This window comes from Hylaeus anthracinus, unplaced genomic scaffold (genome assembly GCF_026225885.1).
Source record: "Hylaeus anthracinus isolate JK02 unplaced genomic scaffold, UHH_iyHylAnth1.0_haploid 11989, whole genome shotgun sequence".
NCBI classification, from domain to species: Eukaryota; Metazoa; Arthropoda; class Insecta; order Hymenoptera; family Colletidae; genus Hylaeus; species Hylaeus anthracinus.
In genome coordinates this window covers 8,593,027-8,601,776 of record NW_026534337.1, presented here as the reverse complement: position 1 = coordinate 8,601,776, position 8,750 = coordinate 8,593,027, and the positions used below count along the sequence as shown (strand labels likewise).

The following is an 8,750-nucleotide window of genomic DNA, read 5'->3' as shown; positions in this document are numbered from 1 at the left end:
TGAGCAAGGAAATTACACCGTGACCAAACAGACCTGGTAACCAACTTGTCATCTCCGCACAGTACACGTGTTTTATTTTGACACTCTACATTTGAATAATAACTAGCCTACTTCTAAATTTTCTTATTTTTATTATTAATTGCAAAAAAAAATACATTCAGTCTCAGAATCCTTTCGAATCGCAATACCTACATTTTGGAGCACACCATGCATCTCTCCCTCCGTTCTGGGAGTCGATTCTTTCAACAAGTTTCTTTCACGCGGCTCCGTGTACGGAATATCGCGGCGGCGCCGGTTCATATACGCGCGATTTCCAGTCAGCGTACGTACTCGTGGAGCGACGGCGATCTCCCGGAGCCAGTTAATTAAACCGACGCAAAGCGACGAGCGACGTCGAGCGTCGCTCGAGGAGTCGTCGATGAACGCGGTTGAAGTTTCGTTCATTGGGACGGGGGAGAGAGAGAGGCGGGAGAAAAAAGTTCGCGAGAACGCATCGGCGAAGCACGCTCGATTGGCTCGCGGAAAGAACGCAGCTCGTTCCCTCGACCTATTTCCCGTCGGTTCGAGTTACGCGCTCGCGCTGATATCAGCCGGTGAAAAACGCGATTACTATCGTGAAACGACGAGAATGACGGTCGCGCTCGTACGAACAATGGAGCGCGAAAGCCCTTTCGAGATCGCGCCGCGCGACGCGGCCCTTGCGCGACGGTTTCTTGACGATTCAACCATGGCTTCCAGAGAAATCTGCCTGCGAGAGATTGCACGCAATCCTAGCTACGGAATTGCTCGACTATGGCGGTCGTCGACAAAACTCGGTCGCTCCCTCTTTTTTTTTCTTTTTTTTTTTTAGACTCGCCCTCGCGAGTCGGGAGCTCGACGCGATCGAAGGCATCGTTTATTTACAACCCTTTCGCTGTTTAGTACAGTTGGGACTGGAAAGAGGGGAAATGCGAGAGTGCTCGGCTATTTGCGAGCATTTCGCCCCGGATGTTTGCGAAACAAGCTTCCTCCCCTTGGTGTCTCTTAAGCGCGAGCGATCGGGAGAGTGTAGTGGTTGGTTTGCGTGGAATTAAAAGTATGGGGGCGGCGAAGTTTGGCTTCGTGGCAGGGATTAAACTGTGTTCTCGTCGAAAATATATCTCTATCAGTTTATGGAACTTGTTACTCGAGTGAATCCTTAAACTGTCTCCCCAATTCCAAAAACTGGTGACTTGAATGAATTCTTAAACCGTATCTCCTCAGTTCCAGAAGCTAGTAACTTGGATGAATTCTTATCCCCCTAATTCGAAAAACTGATGAGACACCCCTCACCAGTTTCTGCCTTGAGTCACAATACGCGTGCTTTGAACCTTGAGCAAAAAATCTCTAACGCATCAGTTCCTCTCTATAATTCCGAGGGTGTCTCGACCATGACGAGTTATCGAAAAACAATCGAATATCGCTAATAGTTTCCCTAAAAAAAAAGTGCCTAATTAATCTCTTTCGAGGCGCAAACTAGCCCGGGACCCCTAACCGAGGAATTACAATCTCGCCGATCGATACGTCATCGGTCGACTACATACTCGATTCATCTCGTCGGGAAGGCTGTGCCGTGCTGACCGCGGAAAACACGGTGAACAAGTTTCCACGGTGAAAATCGGTTTGTAAGCGAGGTGCGCGAGGTCACTTTTTTTAACGAAACGTTGGTACTATGTATCATGGTCGGTTACTTTTTTACGATCAACGCCGGTTCGATCCGCGTATCTTTATTGACGGATTTATGGCTGGGTGACTGCGAGAGAGGCAAGCGACAGATGAATCGTAAATTAACTCGAAACGGTGGCAAAAAAAAGCCGGTAATGAGAGCCGCGATCGCAATAAGTGACGAAATTAAAAGCTGTCGTTATCAATGCTAGAGGTGCTACTTACCATTCCTATCGGCGATAGACACGTATCAGACCCTGACACGGAAACGAGACGTACGTTTTTGCGAGCGTGCATTTTACTGGACGAAAAGAGGCATAGCGAGGATCGTTTCGAGGTAATCGTTATAGCTCGTAGCACGTGCACTTTTCACGGTTACGATGACAGCCACGGAAATTCGGCACGCGTCAGACCGAAACGTTCAACCTAATCGAGCCTAAAGCGACGCATCGATTAACAATAATACCGACTTTGTTTGCACCGTAAACGCCGAATGGTTCGGAATTAATTGCTATTAAAATACCTAACAGTGGATATTAGGTAACGCCAATAGTATCGCGCGGTCTGGGACAGGAGTAACTTGTTTCCAGCGAATGGATACGTAATGCGAGGACCGCATCCGCGTCTATCGATGGACAGCGCCGAAAGTAAGCGTGCAAATTCACACTCGACTTAATTGGCCACGAAACCCCAAACGTCTTGCCACCAATTTCTCTTAGTTAGAGAAACTCGAACCATCCAGTCTGATTCGAGTTCTCGCTTTCCAATACGATAACGATCGCGTCTGAACGCGGCTGCTTCGAATCGCGCTCGTCCATTTACGGTCTGCGAGCATCCGAAGGACTTTGAAATTATTTTCGTCCACAACCCAATCACATCATCATTTTTTCCACTAGTTCTAGAAGATTTTTATTAGCGTTGCAATATAGAGTTCCCGTCTTTTATTATCTTTTAACAGCAGGTACCATCGAAAACGAATCCAATCGCAATCTCGAACTAACATTGCCCTCCTCCCTCGTTAAAAGTCCTCCAATGTACGAGTTCGGAACTTTAATCGCGGAGTTACATATCCTCTCTTTCCTCGCCGGTGTAATCCAGACCGACGAGTTCCGAAGTAGTACACTTATTGTAAAAAAAAAATCTTTACACACTTTCACACTCCCGGGGAGTTGAAATCGCACGGTGAAGCTTTTGATCGTCAAACAGCGGCACACGCTCCTAACCTGTCGTCCATCAAGCCCACGATACGATTGGAGCTTTGAAGTACGATTTCATGGCTGCGTCGTTCCCGTCCAACAAGACGGAGCCGTGCTACGAGTTGTACAACAACCCTACACAACTTTGCAGTTATCGGTCGAACAGGTGTATCAACCAAAATGCCACGGAAAGTCTGGAGTATGATTGAAATGTCATTTTATGGCTGCGTCGCGTTGCCGTCCAACGAGATGGAGTCGTACGACAAGCTGTACGGTGTGCGACTCGAGGTACTTTATATTTATTAGTCGAGCAATCGTGCCAGCGATAGGTTAGAGAAATTCAGGTGGCGTAAAGCCTCTGAAAGGACTTGTTCGTAATATCTGTAGGTGCGTTACGAATTCTTAGTGTCATTGTGAGGTGAAAGAAAAATTTAAAAGAGGGGGTACTGTTAGTAAGTGGAATGTTGGACAGTATCGAGTGCAAGGGGGATTCTTCGATTGACGATCTCGAATCTTGATGAAGCGTGGTACCAGAAGGCATTAAGAAATAATTGAGGGCTGTGCTGCGAAAAGAAGGTAGCCCCATTTTTTTTTTTTTCAAATTTTCCTCCTTATTGTACCACCAACAAAAAGGAATGTTTTAGATCCGTGATTATGTTCTGACCTCAAAACCGTTAAAAAATGGAGCTACTTCCTTATTGCAGCACACGACTCAATTCTTGAAATGGAAACTAACGTCCAGAGATGTACACTCTCGTTCATAAATATGTGGACACTTACTATCTTCAATGAATAATTGATATACATCGTAAATTATTACTACAGAACTTTTATTGCTAAATTGTATATTGGATATGTGCTTAACAACATTTGATAATATCGAATGTTTTGAGTGCCATATTCAATTTTATAGTGAAGTTCGGAAAGAATGTTCAATATAGCGAAAACATTTTTGGCGAAATATTACAAAATAAGTGAGATAATATTACTTCGGATACAATGAAGAAATTGATAGTATCCGAGTTTAGTAAAAGGAAGTTTACTATATTCGCTAATGCAACACAAACATATGGAAACATAAATGATATAATTGATATTAAGAGATTCGCAAATATTATTAGATATTTATTTTGAGTAAGGAAGTGTCCACATACTTCTGAGCGGGGATGTAGATTGAATTCATAATTAAATACGTTGAAAATTATTAGACAAGGAAGAGAATGATGAGTAAACAACTTTTTTCTGACTAGCAACAACATTGACATCGATAAAAATTGTATCAACACAGATGACGGTAAGCCTGACGAGATCTGACTGGAGCGCCTGACCCAGTACGGCTGGATCTCCTTCCAGGATTGATCTTTCTTTGTCCGCGCAGTAGGATACGGTTGAATGAGCACGATGCGATGACTCCAGGGCATTCGATATGGGCAAGTCTTGCGCGCAAACCTTGGAATTATCGTTCAAACCATTGTTACACAAAGTTGCACTACCTATGGTTACACAAAGGTAACCCGAGAGCTTTTTTCGATCGCTTTCCACAATTGCATACAAGCTTGCCCTGATGAGGGACTCATGTATCGTTTAATCTTATCAAACTGTGGATTCGAGTTAATTATTATATTTATTGTACATGAGACCTCTTCGAGTATAACTAACTTTGGAAAATGATTAGAGTTGCGAAGGAAAATTCAGGTATGAACAATTAACCTGACTCTACGAAGTGACACGGTCTGTTATTATTGCACTACAAGGTAAACAATAATTACTTTAGAAGAAAAAACGACCCACTGTATATACCTTCAGTTAAAATGGAGTTGGTGTTGCCACTCAAACTAAAACTTACTCTCTCCTTTAATCCACAAATTCTACATAAACATATAATTTCTGATAAATGATTGCCACGAATCCCCCCACCCTGAGAAAGACGCTCAACCGAATCGCGGTGGAATTCAAACCCAACACGCGTAACGCACAACAGTGCAACGCGTACAAACAATCCAGCCCGTTTACTCAACCTCCCAAAACAAACAAACGAACCGCTTCTTCGTAAAAATTATCGTCCAATAAATCATAACGTCCGCCGAGCCCCCGCCGCCGCCCCCCCCCCCCCCCGTTTCCGTCGTTCCTCCCGTTCTTGGAGGTTCCGCGCTCCGAAACGTACACAAAACTCGATCGATCCTGAGGGACAACAACGATCAAACTTCGCCTAACCGTCCCGCGGATTGTCGCGAGCTCGATCGCGTAGCCTGTGCCAGCGAACACGAGGCAGCACCGGGTACTTCACGGCCGCGGCCGTGCACTTATACACGGTGTACCCACGGATACGCGTATGGAACTTACACCGGCGCGCGTGTACAATCGCGGAAGCGTCCGCGCGCGTGTGCGGGCGTGCACGCGATCTCTGGCGCACACGGACGCGCCCGTAGACACACACGGTCGAGTACATACAGGGTGAAGTTAGGTGTGCGCTGCTGGATTTTCCAGGGTTTTCCCGGGGTTGCGGTAGAGCAGTGGAGGATGGGGGTGGATGGGTGGTGGCGTGTAGAAGGGACCAGAAGAGCGCCGGGATGGGGTGGCGCGGGAGGGTTTGGCGGGTGCAGAGAGGGAGGAATGGGATACGAAGCGGGTTGAGTCGGACTGCGAAGAGGAGTAAAAGGGGTGAGGGAGGACGGTTGTGAGTAGAGGGAGGGAACTATAATGAGTGGTGCGCGTGAGGGAGAGCAGGATAAAAAGGGGGTGAGAGAGAGGTGGTGGCTCGGGGGAGGGACCGCGGGTTGAAGAGGAGGCGATGGAGGATGGGGGGAAGGCGGAAGCAGGGTAGTACGGGGTAAAAAGGTTGGAAGCTGTGGCAACCGGCGGCGTGAGAGGTGCGGGTACCGGGGGTGGTGACGGTGGTTGGCGGGATGAGGGGGGTCGGGATAGTGGAAGGGGGGAGCTGGTTGCCAGCTATGGAGAGCAGGAAAAGGGGCGGTTAGAGTGGGCCGCGGGGGTGGAGGAGGGTGGATCGAGAAGGACGGGTCAATTTAAGCCCCCTGAGGTGGGAGGGAGAAGCATATAACGCGGCGGGCCTAAAGGCAGCGAACGCCGAAAAATTCAACGCCTGGTTTCGGGGCAGCGTTCGATCGCTGAAACTGCGAAACGGCCCAGTGATCAAGTCTCGCGGCGGTCTGCTCGAACGCGACGAGGAAAAACCGCGCGCGTCGTCGAACTCGAGGAACCCGGAAGTCTCCACCGCGTGCAGAGGTGTTTCTCGCGACGGCGACGCCGACGCGCCTGGGTTTGCCGTTGCCCGCCGTCGACGATCGCATCTCCTCGAGTGCGACGATAATCGTCTCCCGCGTCGCGACGACACTTCGCGGCTGTTTCTCGCCAGCCTACGACGAAAAGGTGCCACCGAAAGAAGAAACGCGATCGATCGAGGGTGTGCGTTAACGCTCGAGTGTCAACCGCGGCGCTCGATTCATCGATCGCTGCTAACTCGGGGAAGACCGTTCTCCCTCGAACCCCTTCGGACTATTATCTTCTACCAGGTGGGAAAAGAACGTGGCAGACCGGAAGTCGCGAGATCACTAATTGCGAGGGCGGTGTTTCCCTTGGACTCGTTGATTTTATTCGTGTGTTCTGCAGCTTGTCGCGATCGTTGCTCGTTGGGGAAACTAACGGTACGGTATAATCGGTTGTTTATGGTGGAAGATTCGATAGAAATCGAATGTCGGTGGTATGAAAATAGAAGAAAGTAGCAAATACGAGGTTGTAGGCGTTGCAGGGTTGTTGTGTCTAGTGTCCACTGGAGAGTTTCGCCTTCAAGAGTTGCTCTCAGGAGTAAAACTCTCGAGTGGAGCCCTAGCTTTAGAGATAAACGGAGACCACCTCTCTCCGCGATATCGGGACGGTTACGAGTTTCTGACATCGGGTGGTGAAGTTGACCTAAGATTCGATCAAATGGGAAGCGTGAATTTTGCTTCCTTCGAGAAGCGCGGAATTCTCTTCGCAATTTTGTTAACGATACAGTAGTTACCCTTATCATTATCAGACTTAGCTTGTAACGTCATGTAACAGGATTTCATTTAATCCAGATGATATATTTGTATTTATGATAACATGGATAGTCTGATAACACGAATTTCGAAGATATAATTATCGCAAAGGGGTTTAGCAAGGGCAAAAGTAAAAAGGTTGCGGGCCTTTGATGGGCAACATTCTCATCCAGATAACAAATTTCGAATAACAGAATCAGAGCACCCCAATTCGTTCGTACAAATCAGATTAAAGCCGGAATCGAAGAATTCAAATGCGCGGTTTGATTTGTGACACCATCAGGCAAGAGTGTACGTGAAGTTTCGAAGCCATGAATTTAACGATGTTATGGTCGCGAATAATTACACGAAGAACCTATTTCTTAGAGCAAAACTGAACAAAGTTTCTTGAATAGAAAGAATTCTCATTCTACAAATGTTCATGCTCAGAATGTAAGTTCGAAGAAATTAGTAAATAATTTCAGTGACCGAACGTTCCTACTTATCAATTTTGAGGAGTTTTTATAATTCCAATCAAAATCTATCCGTCACTGTGACGCCAGCTTTCACAAAGAGTCATTCGCGTCACCAGTCTAGAGACTTCCAAGCAATCCGGGTTGAAGAATTTAAACAAAACGAATGGTGGTCTGCCTCGTCCGCTGACTTCAGTCCGAACGAAGTTCTCAAACTTTCCCTCGAAGGTAACTAGCCGCGGAGCACTCTGGTCGACGACCTAATTCGCGAACTTAATGTCCTGGTTTCGGAAAATCGTCTCGTCCGGTTGTAAAAGTTTATACGCGGGATCATCCACGAGCTCCTTAGACAACATCCGAGGAAACACGTAGGAAATGAATATCTCATGGTAGATGAACGAAGATTGGACAGAATTTTATTTTTCATTTCAAGTTATTTGACACTGTATACCGAGTATATAACACGGACCATAAGAACCAAAAATATCTACTTAATTTTACCGACTCGACTGCACGATTATAGAAGAAAAATAAAATTTAAGCTGCACAGAAGAACGGTGTCAACAACTTGCTAACGCGTTTTGACTCGTATACATTTCTGATTCTACTTATTGTACTTTTACCGTTGATTCATAGTATAATTACACGAATTGGAACCTTTAAATGTAATAGTAAAGCTATGCAAAAGATGGGATAGTTTATAAACCCATCTAACTTCGAGGAGTTGCCACACAATTACTCTGAAAAGTCGATTGAGTCGAGACGCAGTGAGTAAAATGCTCCAGAAAGTCCAATAAATAAGTCTTGTCTTATCTTTCACTCCGGTTCCCCTCTCCCCCAAAATTCATATGCACCCGTGTCCCTGTGTCATCCTTGGTCCGAAAACTTGACACTAAACTTCAGAAACAGGATCCAAGGGATTCCAAGGACCCGAGTCCTCGAAAGGATATCCGAGTTCAAATTGAAAGAGCCCGCGAGATCGCAGTTGGCGCGCGACGCTTAGGAGCGCAAGACACGAGGCTCGAGACAGCATTGTTCCGCAAGAGGGTAAAAAAGTTTGGTGTCGGCAGTGGCGACGCGGAAGGGCGGCCGCGGGGATGTAATCGAGAATGCTGGCGGCGAAGGAGGGTCGCGGTCGGTGACCCAATTCGGGTGGCGGGGTTTTTCGAACGGCGCGGAAGTTGAACGTGACCGGGGAAACTTTTCGTGGCCGTGGCTAGCCGCGCCTCTTGGATCCTCGAGGACTCGGTGTGGCGTCGGTTTTCTTGGTTTTCCGCAACCCCGACCTCCACGGATACGCCTTTAGCCGTACGTCTTTATACAATATTTGTTTATTTATTCGTGTTGCATCGATCGCGACTCTAAGTTCCTCGAGAACT

General features: G+C 47.0%; 2 protein-coding genes across 5 annotated transcripts in view; one reads left to right on the top strand and one right to left on the bottom strand.

Moving 5' to 3' along the window:
* The window catches only part of LOC128887441 (uncharacterized), a 118,385-nt gene that overhangs the window by 78,719 nt on the left and 30,916 nt on the right, over nt 1-8,750 (top strand). The window lies entirely within an intron of this gene.
* The window catches only part of LOC128887437 (uncharacterized), a 143,217-nt gene that overhangs the window by 114,071 nt on the left and 20,396 nt on the right, over nt 1-8,750 (bottom strand). The window lies entirely within an intron of this gene.